The 12,524-nt window shown below is 53.3% G+C and overlaps 1 pseudogene; it reads right to left on the bottom strand.

The window, feature by feature from the left end:
- Window positions 1-305: 305 nt before the first annotated feature.
- LOC127035546 (adhesion G protein-coupled receptor E3-like) overlaps window positions 306-12,524 on the bottom strand; it is a 17,412-nt pseudogene continuing 5,193 nt past the window's right edge.

The raw sequence follows: 12,524 nt of genomic DNA, 5'->3' as shown, positions 1-12,524 counted from the left end.
ACTGGTCTAAGATCCCTGAAAGACCCTGTAGCATTGTGTCTTCCCCTATGGCAGATGGAGTGTGTGGCTGGTGCAGTAGTTGGCTCTGCTAGGGAGATACGCTCTGCCACGGGAATGATCTGCCACCTGATTGTGGCTCCTCTGCCCCATCGAAGCACAACAGGGCTGGGTAGCATTGGTGCGCCTGGCCTTGCATGTTTAAAGAGTCCCTTTGCACTGGTTCTCACTTCGCTACCACTAATTTGTGGGCTGAGCCATTGCTCTGGTCTCCAGAAGGCACAAGAGACAGATGTCCTTCTCTTTGCTCAGCCTCCCTGGGAGCCGGCAGTATGTTTCAAGCAGGCATTGGCAGCCAGAGTAGTTCTGGGGCGGCTGCTCTGACACTGGAGGCGGATGAAAGTCCGAGCTCGTCCTTGTTCGGAGTGAGCCACATTCACCGTATTTGAAAAAGCGAAACTCTGAGAGCTCCTCTGTCATAAACAGATAATAGGAGTTAATAGAACAGAAGTACTTTATATCTCTTTTGACTGTAAAGGGTTAACAAGTTCAGTAAGCCTGGCTGTCACCTGACCAGAGGACCAATCAGGGGACAGGATACTTTCAAATCTTGAGGGAGGGAAGTCTTTGTGTGTGCTGTTAGTTTTTGGTTGTTGTTCTCTCTGGGTGCTGAGAGTGACCAGACGTGCAACCAGGTTTCTCTCCAATCTCCCTGATACAGGTTCTTATAGATTTAAAATAGTGAGTATTTGGCTGGGAGGAGTTCAAATGTGTGTTTGGCTGGGAGGAGTTCAAATGTGTATTTGGCTGGAAGGATTTTAATTTGTACTTGTATACTTAGGCTGGGAGGGTATTCCCAGTGTCTATAGCTGAAAGACCCTGTAACATATTCCACCTTAAATTTACAAAGATAAGTTTTACTGTTTTTTCTTTCTTTAATTAAAAGCTTTTCCTGTTTAAGAACCTGATTGTTTTTTTATTCTGGTGTGAGATCCCAGGGGACTGGGTCTGGATCCACCAGGGAATTGGTGGGGAGAAAGGAGGGAAGGGGGTGAGAGAAAGGTTAATTTCTCTCTATGTTAGAATTACTGTCTCTCTCAGGAAGAGTCTGGGAGGGGGAGAGAGAAGGAGGGGGAAGGTGCCGTTTCCTCTCTGTTTTAAGATTCAAGGAGTTTGAATCACAGTGATCTTCCAGGGTAACCCAGGGAGGGGAAGCCTGGGAGAGGCAACGGTGAGGGAAAGGGTTTACTTTCCTTGTGTTAAGATCCAGAGGGACTGGGTCTTGGGGTTCCCCAGGCAAGGTCTTGGGGGGACCAGAGTGTACCAGGCACTGGAATTCCTGGTACGTGGCAGCGCTACGGGTACTAAGCTGGTAGTTGAGCTCAGAGGAATTCATGCTGGTACCCATCTTTTGGACGCTAAGGTTCAGAGTGGGGATTTATACCATGACATCCTCAAAGGCTCCCTTGGCACAGGGCTCCCGCTGACAGAGGGAAACAAGCCCCAGCCTCCCAGCCTGTGCTTAATGCTGCGCTGTGTCTAATGCCCCTGGCTGCTCCCAGGAGCTGTGTGGGGAAGGCAGTGCGGGCTGCCTACAAATCCACCAGATCAGCAGCCTTGGCTGGAAATCTGAACGCCTCCGATCCCGCCTCTTGGGATGAGAGCGAGCGCCGACTCCAGTCCCTGCCAGGCCGGTGAAGGCGCTGGGTGGGCACTGATGGGCCGTGGGCATTACCTGGCCATTGAGCAGACAGTGCACCAGGAAGATGAAGGCTCCCTGCAGGCTGCTGACGATGGTGAATAAATAGGCCATGACCATGGCTGCTGGGCCGACTTGGAGGAGACCAAGGCTCCATGTGCAGCCCAGAAGGAAGAGTTGGGCGATGGCTTTAAAGGTCAGTAACCTGGATAAAGGCAGATGGAGAGATCCCGTTACAATAACTCTATGGAGAGCAATTGGGTCAGAAGGATCCGGGCAGAGTGGGGTGGAGCTTCTATCCCCAGCTTTCCTATGTGGGACAGGCTTACTGTCAATGCAAACACACTGGGAATTCATTCCTATGGATCCTAGATATGCTGTTCCCCTCCTGCAATCCCCCACCCCTTCCGGTGCCATGACATCTGACCCTCCAGGACTGTTTTGTTGCCCTCTCACCTGTGGTCTCTGACAGTAGACACATCTGCATTGAGGGAGAAGAGTCTGTTTCTCAGGATCCACAGGGTCAGCCCAAAGAGCATTATATTTATCTGTGGGAACAGTGGGAAATATTTCCTGTAAAACATCCCATCTGGGGCCGGTGACTTCAGCTGAGGCAGAGAACGATCCCAGAGGACCGAGCCAAACACTGCACAACCGGGGACTGCTCATTTCCGGTGGGAATTATCCTCTCCCCGTAATATCCCCTGGAAACTCTCGGTCTGTCCCCTTGCATAGAGCTGGCAGCACAGCCAGGGCTGAGATGGATCAATGGGATCACAGAGGCCAGATGCTGCTCAGAGTTCAATATGGAGCCTCTCCAGTGCAGTCAGGAGTTATTTGGGGCTTACATTGGTGTAACTGAGAGCAGGATCTGGCTCAGAGATCCCAGATCTTGCCTGTAGAATACTCCTTGCCATTTTCAGACTGTAACAAATTCCACGCCCCCCCCAACTTCCCCAGGAGTAGGGAGGAATATGTAGGGACACTTGTTTCCTCCTCTACAAAAAACATTGCAGAGTGGAGCCCTCTCCCTTCCTTGTTCCTTGGGTCATTAACTCAACTAGACCAAACTCTTCTGTCTTCACTTGGCAAATCTCCTGCTGACGTCCCTGGGAGCTGTGCCCGAGTAACGGCTGCAGGCCTGGGGATACAGCACAGGGACTCATTCAGGGATAGACCACAGCCGATGAGCCAGGTGGGACCTAACTGGGTCTTTCCTTATGTTTTATGGGCCAAATTCCCCTCCCTGCTTCACTGAAATCAATGGGGTGGCAGAGGTGAGAGGAGAATGTGGTTCTGTGAGGTACCCACCAGGATTATGGCACAGACTGGACCCAGAAAGCTCCAGTGAAAGCCTCTCTCCAGGCTGAGCCAGCAGCTACAGACAGGGAGGAAGAAGAAAGTGATTTTAATGGGATTACTGCCTTTTTTCAGCCCCGGGGGCAGAGAGGAGGTGTCACAGGGCAGCTGGCTCTCAAAAGCGAGATGGATCTCAGCCTGCCTGTGACATGGCCGACTCTCTTGTGGGCAGCAGGAAAACAGCCCTCCCCATGTACCTCAGCATGTCCTGCTTCCAGCCACCACTTCCTCTTCCACCTCCTCAAATGACCCTTTCTGGTGGATGGGCGCAGTATTGATGGAGGGCCAGACATGCAGCGGAGGGACCTTGGCCTAGCTGCACTGAAAGAAGTGGAGCTGCCCTGATTTACACCAGCTGAGGATCTAGCCTGGGGTGTCTAGAACAGACCACGCCCCGTTTTAGTGGAGTCTCTCACTTTAGAGAGGGGATGCTCAGGGATTTGCTCATAGTAAGAAGGTGCGTTTGTTTCCTACCCACCAGCCCCACAAACCCAGCCTGGGAGCAGGGAGTCCAGTGGGATCTTTCTGGCTTGTTCTTCCATATCATCAGTGGGGTGAGGAGTGCAGATGTCTGACAGGGGGCGCCTCAACTACAGCGCTCGGGGCAGCTTAGTGTCCCTGGGGATGGGAAGGGTCCCAGGGGGACATTCAGCTCCCAGGCAGGGTGAGCAGGGAAATCTAGGTTCAAGTCAGACCTGGGGTGAGCCGGACAAGCACATGGAAGCCCCATCCCAGCTCCCCTTCGGGATGGGCGCTGAACGTACTGTGTGGAAGCTCCGTAGCCTTCAGGATTCACCCCTGCAGAAATAGCCACCACCAGGGCTGGGAATCCATAGCCGACCGGGTACATGAATCTCTTCTTGAACCGGCTGGCGCTGGTGTAATTCACGACCTTCAGCTTCCTGACGGTGAGGAAGAGGTGCAGCCCCTCCAGGAACATCCAGGTGAAGCAGGCCAGGAAGAGGTTGTGTAGGAGGCCAGCAATGACAGCACATGCCACCTGGGAGAGAGAGAGCCCCGGGACACTCTGGTGGGGAAGAGAAATGCTGAGTATGAGGGAGACCTTCCGGGGGGGGGGGAGTGACACCGGGATTCTTGTTAGCACAGCTCTCCAGGTATAGCGCTCCGCGACCCAGAGATGGAAGGTACCTTGGTTTCTGGAGAGTCCTGTGGGTGCACATTGCTGATGCAGGAAGGGAGCGGAGATTAGTGGTTAAAGGAGGGGAGCAGGGCTCAGGGGATCCAGATTCTGTTCCCAGTCCTGCCACAGAGTCCCTGGGTGACCATAGGCAAGTCACGTAGGAGAGGAATCGAGGCACAGGGAGAGTGTGACATAGGGATAGAACTGTCTGAACTCCAGGGATTGAGGACACTCAGACCACTAAGACCAGTGTGAAGGGGCCTAATGGGATGGAAACATCCCCCCAGGAACGCTCCCTGTGTCCTGCACAGCCCAGAATCTAGGGAGAACAAAGAGGTTCAAAGCCACACAGCCCAGCCCTGCTGCGAGTGGAGGAACAGAGCAGGGGAGAATCAGGCCGTACCTGAGTGCGGATGCGGGTCACCTGGGTGAGGAAGAGAAGGTCGGCCAGGAAGAGGCAGAGGCAGAGCTGCAGGTGGAGGGAGGTGCTGACGTTGCGGATGGAGCGGCACAGGAGGAAGGTGAGGATGGCGAGGAAGAGGCACAGCAGGGAGAGGGTCAGTCCCACGTAGGTGATGATGGTCAGTGGGGAACTCTCCTGTAACACAGCAAAGGGGAAATCACCAGTGGACCCCCAGCCGAGCCCCCTCAGCTCTGATTCAGCCTTTTCCCCAGCAAAGCCTCCAGTCACTCCAGGGAGAGCTTTGCCCACGGCTGAGTGAGGAGCTCAGGGTCCTGCCCTGTGACCCGAGTCTCACGGTGAGATACCGTCACTGCGATGGGAGCCATTAGGACGGCGAAGCTGGAGAGATGGTCACAGCAGCAGGTGGTGTGAGTGCTGTTCGTAGATGCAGAGAGCCTCTTCCTCCTCTTTTTTGGCCTGGAAACACCACAGAATCATCCTCATCCTCACGGGACCACAGTACGTCGGTTCTGTTATTCCATGGCTATAGTAAATTCGAGGTCACCTACAGCTCCACGGCTCTCCCCATGCAGCCCCTAGTGCCCACTGGGGCCATCTCAGTGGCAGCGGAGAGAGAACACAGATCCTGCTGCTGCAAAAGCCCAGGCCCTGCTATTGGAAAAAAGGGTAATAAATCCTTGCCAGCCAATAGCACCATAAGGAATGTGAGCTGAGCAGTTCCGACAGCGTCCAGCAGAGGGCAGTGCTGTGTGCACACATACACATACGCACCCTAACCACTTCATTACCATATCAAAGAGTTTCATGCTGACTCCCTGAACCCACTATCTACACAAAGCGGCTTTCCAGTTATTCCGGCTCAGGGGTGAGCTAGGTGGAGCTCTTACTCTAGAGCACTTTGCACAGCCCTGTGTCGTGGTGTGACCCCCGGTAACCTCCTCCAGTAACACAGCCCCAGTGCATCAGGAATAAGGAGACCTCCTCTTCTCCGGACCATCAGGAGCCAGAAAGGCAGCACGGTCCAAACGCCCAGAAGGAGATGGTGCCTTCTCTATACCCCTCTGGAGCCCCAGCTATGGAGCAAAGCGAGGGGATCTCCCTCCGCGCACCTGTCTGTGGCACAGGGTGAAGTCTGCGGATCTGGAGAGGGGAATGGGTCTCCCGTCTCCGACGCCCCACTCACCATCCTGGAGTTGAGGTGACTCTTCTCCAGCTTCCCACCACCTGGTTGATTTCCCTCACTGAGATGTCTTGCACTGATGATGCAGTCCAGGATGGAGTAGGAAATAAAAGCAGCAGTCTCCAAACCTGCTGTGAGATGAGGTGATCCCTCGTTAGGGAGATGGAGTCGCTATGGCAAAGAATGAGCCGGCCAGGTGCCCAGGGGTCACAATGAGGATTCGGGGCCCTGAATAGGCAGCTGAGGGTCCACATTACTCTGGTCCCCTACGTCTCCATTTGGGGTTCTATCTAGACTAGGGTGTTCTTGCCCTTTCCATTCTCTGGGCTCACTTCATACCAGAGACCCTCTCATGAGCCGTTTCCCCTCTGCACCCCCAAATCCTCACTGCGCGGGGCTCAAGCTGTGGGACAGACAGAAACGAAGGTGCCAGCTCCATGGCCCAAAGCCTGAGAACCACTGGCTCAGCCAGCAAGGAGCAAGCACTCCAGGGCTAGAGACAGAGGCCAGGGCCAGCCTGGAGATCCATTAGGGGAGGAGAGAGGAGGAACGGGGGAACCCAGACTGGGGTTCGGTGCCAGGGAACCGCTCTGTGCCGTGGTTTAGACCCTGGGTGTCGCCATCCCCAGGATGGTACCTTGTGTGGCTACCCCAGTGACTGCATCACAGTGCACGTCCATCGTCTCCTCGTGAGCTCTCAGCTTGAAGACTTCGCTGTGCTGGCTGCAGTTCCCTGTGACGAGCCACTTCTGGATAGCTGCGGGGGGTGGCGGGAGGAATTACAGAGCCCCTCGCTGTGAAAACGCTTCCCTGGGATCTCTCCATTCTGGGTCAGATCCACCCCCCTCCCACTCCGCTTGGAGCCGGAGGGGCTTCAGAGCTCTTCTGCACTAGGGGAGGGGGAAGTTTGGTGCCCTCCCCCCCGAGTTGCCTGATCACCCCTCCCATATCCCCTCCCCCCATTCTGGCTGTGTCTCCTTGGGGATGCTGCGTCCCCAGCAGGGGGAGTAGTGTGGGTGGGGGGAGGCGCCTGGCTCAGCGTGGCAGCCCCTAGTGGTGAAATGCCAAATATCACATTTAAACCCTTCTCGGGCATTGCTGTTGCTCCTGGGGGCACTGGCGGGGCTGGGTTATATTTCCTGGTGCAGGGGCAGTGCTGTTCTCTGTCTGTACTGAACACAGGCTCACATCACAATGATATATAGGCTCTAACTTCCAATGGATTTGGGGCACAGAGTGTAACCCCATATCTCACAGCAGCCAGCAGGTGGCGCTGAGAGCCACACGTCCCCCCTCACCCAGAGACTCTGTCGTCACGTTCTGTGTTGTCCTCTCCAGAGACCGGAGAGCAGTGGCCAGTGCAGCCAGTTCCACGCTCTGCAGCAGGACGGTCACGGCCGACCCCTGTCCGTGTCTCTGCTGTCCCAGAGGGAGGTGCTGTTCAGGAGGGCATTGAAATGGAGAGTCATGTTCTGGGGACAGGAAAGGAAAAGCCCTGGGAGCGAGGAGTCCAGGGGTTCAGGTGCCACATCCCCACGTGTTCCCAGGGGTGTCGGGCATCACAGCCAATGCCCAGTTTCAGGGGCTGCAGTGCTCTCAGAGGGGGGAGCCCTATACAAGCAGGTTTCACTGAGGCTGACTCAGGGCCCCACTGGGACCTGAAAGCTAACTGGCGCTAGAACCCTTTGTCCTTCCTTCTTCGCTCCTGCTCCCCCATCCCCCATCCCTCCATTACAGATGTCAGGGAACAACATTGTCACAAGCCCATGGTTTCCTACGCTGTCGCTATGCTGCATCAGGCAGCTGCTCAGAAATGTCTGGCAGGGCAGGGATAGGGCACATATCCTGGTGCCTGAAACACTCAGGTCACTGACCACATGAGTTGAAGGAGAATCCCATTAACTGTTAGCAGTATAGCACCTCTGAACAACAACAGTTCTGAACACTAGACGGCGCATGCGGGTGGATAACACAAATGTGCACTCACACAAACACCACTAGTGGGTGCACCCCCCCCTCCCCACAGCATTGGAGGGCACAGATCTTTTCTGAGGAGTATCTATATGTCTCCCTCCCCTCCAGTGAGACTCCTAACCTGGCACAGCAGCACGCAGGGCTCTGGGGCACACCCAGGGGCACTAGCCTGCAGGGCACATTTAAGAGGCGGAGCCCTCTCATCTCCAGTGATAACGCCGCACTCCATCTCCAGACGTGGACATGAAAACTGTCTAATGTTGAAATAAAGAAAGAGCAAAAACTGCTGCTCCTGCTGCTCCGCTTTCCCTGCGGAGAGACCCAGGGCAGAAGTGAGTTCTGCAGCTGCAGAAGGGCGAATCGACATTGGTGTTTGCCTTATGCAGGGACCTGATCCTGACACCCCACATTGAGTGAATAAAGCTTTTATATCGGATGTGTCCAGGACATGTACAATGGTTCTGTTGCCACAGCGAAAGGTTCGTGTGGAGAAAGGAAACAGTTTCTAGTAACAGCTGGAATACATCAAGGCTTGGGACTAAGCCCTTTTGTTCATATTGGTGCTGGATGCATTGACAGAAAGCAGCCAGAGAGGAATCCCCTGGCACGTCTTTTACAGATGTTGTAGTGCTCGTGTTGGGAGAGGAAAGAGGAAGTGAAGGAAGATGCAGAGAGACACGGAAGTGCATATGGAAAGAAACGACATGAAAATCAGCAGAAGAAATCAGAGTATATGTCTGTAGATTCAGTGCTCTCCTGCAGGAAGACAAGGGGTGTGTAAGTCTGGGGACCAGCCACTAGCAAAACTACAGAAGTTTTAGAAGGTTTGATATCGATTTGCAAACACCTAGAAGATAATAAGGTGATAAATAACAGTCAGCATGGATTTGTCAAGAATAAATCCTGTGAAATCAACCTGACAGCTTCCTTTGGCAGGGTAACAAGCCTTGTGGCTGGGGGAAGCGGTAGATGTGGTATATCTTGACGTTAGTGAGGTTTTGACACTGTCTCACGTGACATAAACAAACTAGAGAAATACAATCTATATGCAGCCACTCTAAGGTAGGTGCATAACTAGTTGGAAAACCGTTCCCAGCGAGCAGTTATCAGTGGTGCACAGTCAAGCTGGAAGGGCATAACAAGTGGGGTCCCTCAGGGATCAGTGATGGGTCGGTTCTGTTCAATATTTTCATCAGTGATTTAGATCATGGCACACAGAGAAACACTTATAAAGTTTGCGGACGATCCCAAGCTGGGAGGGCTTGTAAGTGCTGTGGAGGATCGGACTAAAATTCAAAATGATTGGACACACTGGAGAAATGGTCTGAAGTAAATAGGATGAAGTTCAAGAAGGACAAATGCAAAGTTCCATTTAGGAAAGAACAATCAGTTGCCCACATACCAAATGAGAAATGACTGCCTAGGAAAGGGCACTGCGGAAGGGCTCTGGGGGTCATAGTGGATCACAAGCTAAATAAGGCCTGGTCTACACTACGTTTATTCAAATTTAGCAGCATTAAACGGAATTAACGCTAAACCCGTCCACACAATGAAGCTCTTTATTTCGATATAAAGGGCTCTTAATATCGATATCTGTACTCCTCCCCGAGAAGGGGAGTAGTGTTGAAATCGGTATTGCCATTTCGGATTAGGGTTAGTGTGGCTGCAATTCAATGATATTGGCCTCAGGAGCTATCCCACAGTGCACCATTGTGACCACTCTGGACAGCAGTCTGAACTCAGATGCTCTGACCAGGTAGACAGGAAAAGCCCTGCGAATTTTTGAATCTATTTCCTGTTTGCCCAGTATGGAGAGGTGATCAGCACAGGTGACCATGGAGAGCTCATCAGAACAGGTAACCATGCAGTCTGAGAATTGAAAAAGAGCTCCAGCATGGATGGCACGGGAGGTACTGGATCTGATCACTGTATGGGGAGAGGATTCCGTGCTAGCAGAACTACGTTCCAAAAGACGAAATGCCAAAACATTTGAAAAAATCTCAAGGGGCACGATAGAGAGAGGCCACAATAGGGACTCACTATAGTGCCATGTGAAAGTTAAGGAGCTCAGACAAACCTACCAGAAAACCAATGAAGCAAATGGAAGGTCCGGGGCAGAGCCACAGACATCACTTCTATGCTGAGCTGCATGCAATTCTAGGTGGGGCCGCCGCCTTTACCCCACCCTGACTGTGGATTTCGAGGAGGGGGTAATCTCTGCCATGCCTGAGGATTCTGCGGACAGAGAAGATGAGGAGGAGGAGGAGGACGATGAGCTTGAGGAGAGCACACAGCTCTCGTTCTCCCCAACAGCCAGGATCTTTTTCTCACCTGACTGAAGTACCCTCCCAACCCTCCCAAGGCGGTATCCCAGACCATGAAGCCAAGGATCACAAGCTAAATAAGAGTCAACAGTGTAATGCTGTTGCAAAAAAACCAAACCTCATTCTGGGATGTATTTGCACAGCAGTTCTCAAACTTTCCTACTGGTGACCCCTTTCATAGGAAGCCTCTGAGTGCAACCCCCTTATAAATTAAAAACATTCATTTACATTTAACACAATTATAAATGCTGGAGGCAAAGGGGGGTTTGGGATGCAGACTGACAGCATGACACCCCCATGTAATACCCTCATTCCCTCCTGAGGGGTCCTGAACCCCAGTTTCAGAACCCCTGTACTAGCGGGAGTGTTGTAAGCAAGACACAAGAAGTAATTCTTCCGCTCTGCTAGAGGGATAAGGAGGATCGAGTCCTAGCGATGAAAGAAACCAACACAGAATTTCCTGATCTTGAATGAGGTTTACAGGGGTCACCGTAATACCATCAGCAAAGGTTTTTGTCTGGGAATTTCTGTATTGGCTGATCTCTGTGCACATGCCAGTCCTGTGCTGCCAACAGTTTAACGTGTGGCTGCTCCAAAATCCTTCCTTCCTCCCATCTCACTCTGTCTCTCTCTCCCATCCATTTACACTCAGCTTTGCCTGTCCCTCCTGCTCCCATCTCTGAGGCTTCCTGAAGTGTTTCCATCTGCTCTGCAGAGAGACCTGCTGGGTACAGATGCCTCTGCCCGTTGGGGAGAACCCACCTTTACATTTGCCTTAGCCCTGCTGTGTGCCGACCAGGAGCTGCCCAAGGTAAGCACCACCTGAGCCCCCTCTGGCACCCAAACCCCCTTCCAGGGCCTGTATCCCGCTCCCTCCTGCACCCCAACCCCTGCCTGAGCTCTGAGCCCCACCCGAGCCTGAACCCCACATCCCCACCTGCATGCCAACCCCATTCCCCAGGCTTGACCGAGCCTGCCACCCCTTCACACCCCAACCCCCTGCCCCAGTCTGGGGAAAGTGAGTGAGGGTGGGAGACAGCGAGCGGCAGAGGGAGAGGGATGGAGTAGGCAGTGCAGGGGCCTCGGGGAAGGGTGTTTGGGTTTGTGTGATTAGACAGTTGGCAACCCTAGGGAAGAGACGCCTGGCTCCTGGCAGCCCTGCTGACCCCCCTGTCCTGCTTCTGGTGTAATCCTGGCCCTGGCACAGCCCCTGCTCCGCTCCGAAGCCAGACCCAGGCACATTGGTGGCTGTGGCTCTGAGACAAACAGAAACACCGCAGTGGACGGACAGGCTGGGCTGGAGGGAGGTGGGAGCCTGGAAGCTGAACCCTCCCCAGCTAAGGCTGAGACCCAGAGGGACCCCGTCCATGGGGGGTAGGGGGCTGGGCGCACTGTCCCAGACCAGTTCCCAGCTAGCTGCCCCCTCGGCCAAGACCTCTGCCTGTGTAACCCAGGCCCTCCCAGCTCTGCCAGCTGCCCCCTCCATGCATCTCGTGGCAGGACCCACCTTCGCACATGGTTGAGTTCCTGGTGGAGAGGACGTAGCGGCCCAGCACTTACACCGGTAGCTCCCGATGGTGTTGATACAAGTGGCCTTGGAGCTGCAGATATCTGGGGAAAGGTTGAAAGAACTGGGCATATTTTGTCCAGAGACAAGATGGCTGATGGGAGACATGATAACAATCTGCAAATATACAAAAGGTTGCTATAAAGAGGACTGTGATCAATTGGTGCCCATGTCCATCAAGGGTAGGACAAGAAGGAATTGGCTTAGTTAGCAGCAAGGGAGATTTAGGTTAGATATTAGGAAAAACTTTCTAACTCTAAGGATGGTTCAGCACAGGAACAAGTGATCTAGGGAGGCTGTGGAATCCCTGTTATTGTGGGGGGTTAAGAACAGATTGGACAAACATCTGCCAGAGATGGTCTAGATGCACTTGGTCCTGCCTCAGTGCATGGGGTGATTGTTTGATCTCCTGAGGTCCCTTCAACTCCACATTTCTGTGATTCTGTGAAGTGCTAGGCCCTCTGCACTGTGGTCATTTTCCCCCTTAGGGTATCAGGTACTCAGCAAGGTAAATACTTTTCGGCTGGGAGAAGTGGTAGGGCAGAAGGAAGAAGAGCAGGGCATGCTGAGAAAACAGTGCTTTCTGCGTGCAGTGCTGTCGGTTGATACGATATAATGTAACAGGACATGAGTCAACTTGGCTTCCTGTCTAAGTTATCGAAGATTAGGAGGCTGCAATGCTTAAAATCCTCAGAATTTGACCTCCTGCCCTGATAGCATCTGAGCCACCGTGGGAACCCGAGGTGACGCGTATCCATTGGGTGAGTGGAACAAAGTCCATGGGCTGAATTCGAGTGGGGCCAGAGAGTGCAGAGGGCTACGGGTCTGTCTGCACCGGGGTGGAAGGTGAGTGTTCCAG

The sequence above is a fragment of the Gopherus flavomarginatus genome, chromosome 16 (genome assembly GCF_025201925.1).
Source record: "Gopherus flavomarginatus isolate rGopFla2 chromosome 16, rGopFla2.mat.asm, whole genome shotgun sequence".
Taxonomy (NCBI): Eukaryota; Metazoa; Chordata; order Testudines; family Testudinidae; genus Gopherus; species Gopherus flavomarginatus.
Note: the sequence above shows the minus strand (reverse complement) of the source record. Positions and strands in the feature narration are given on the sequence as shown.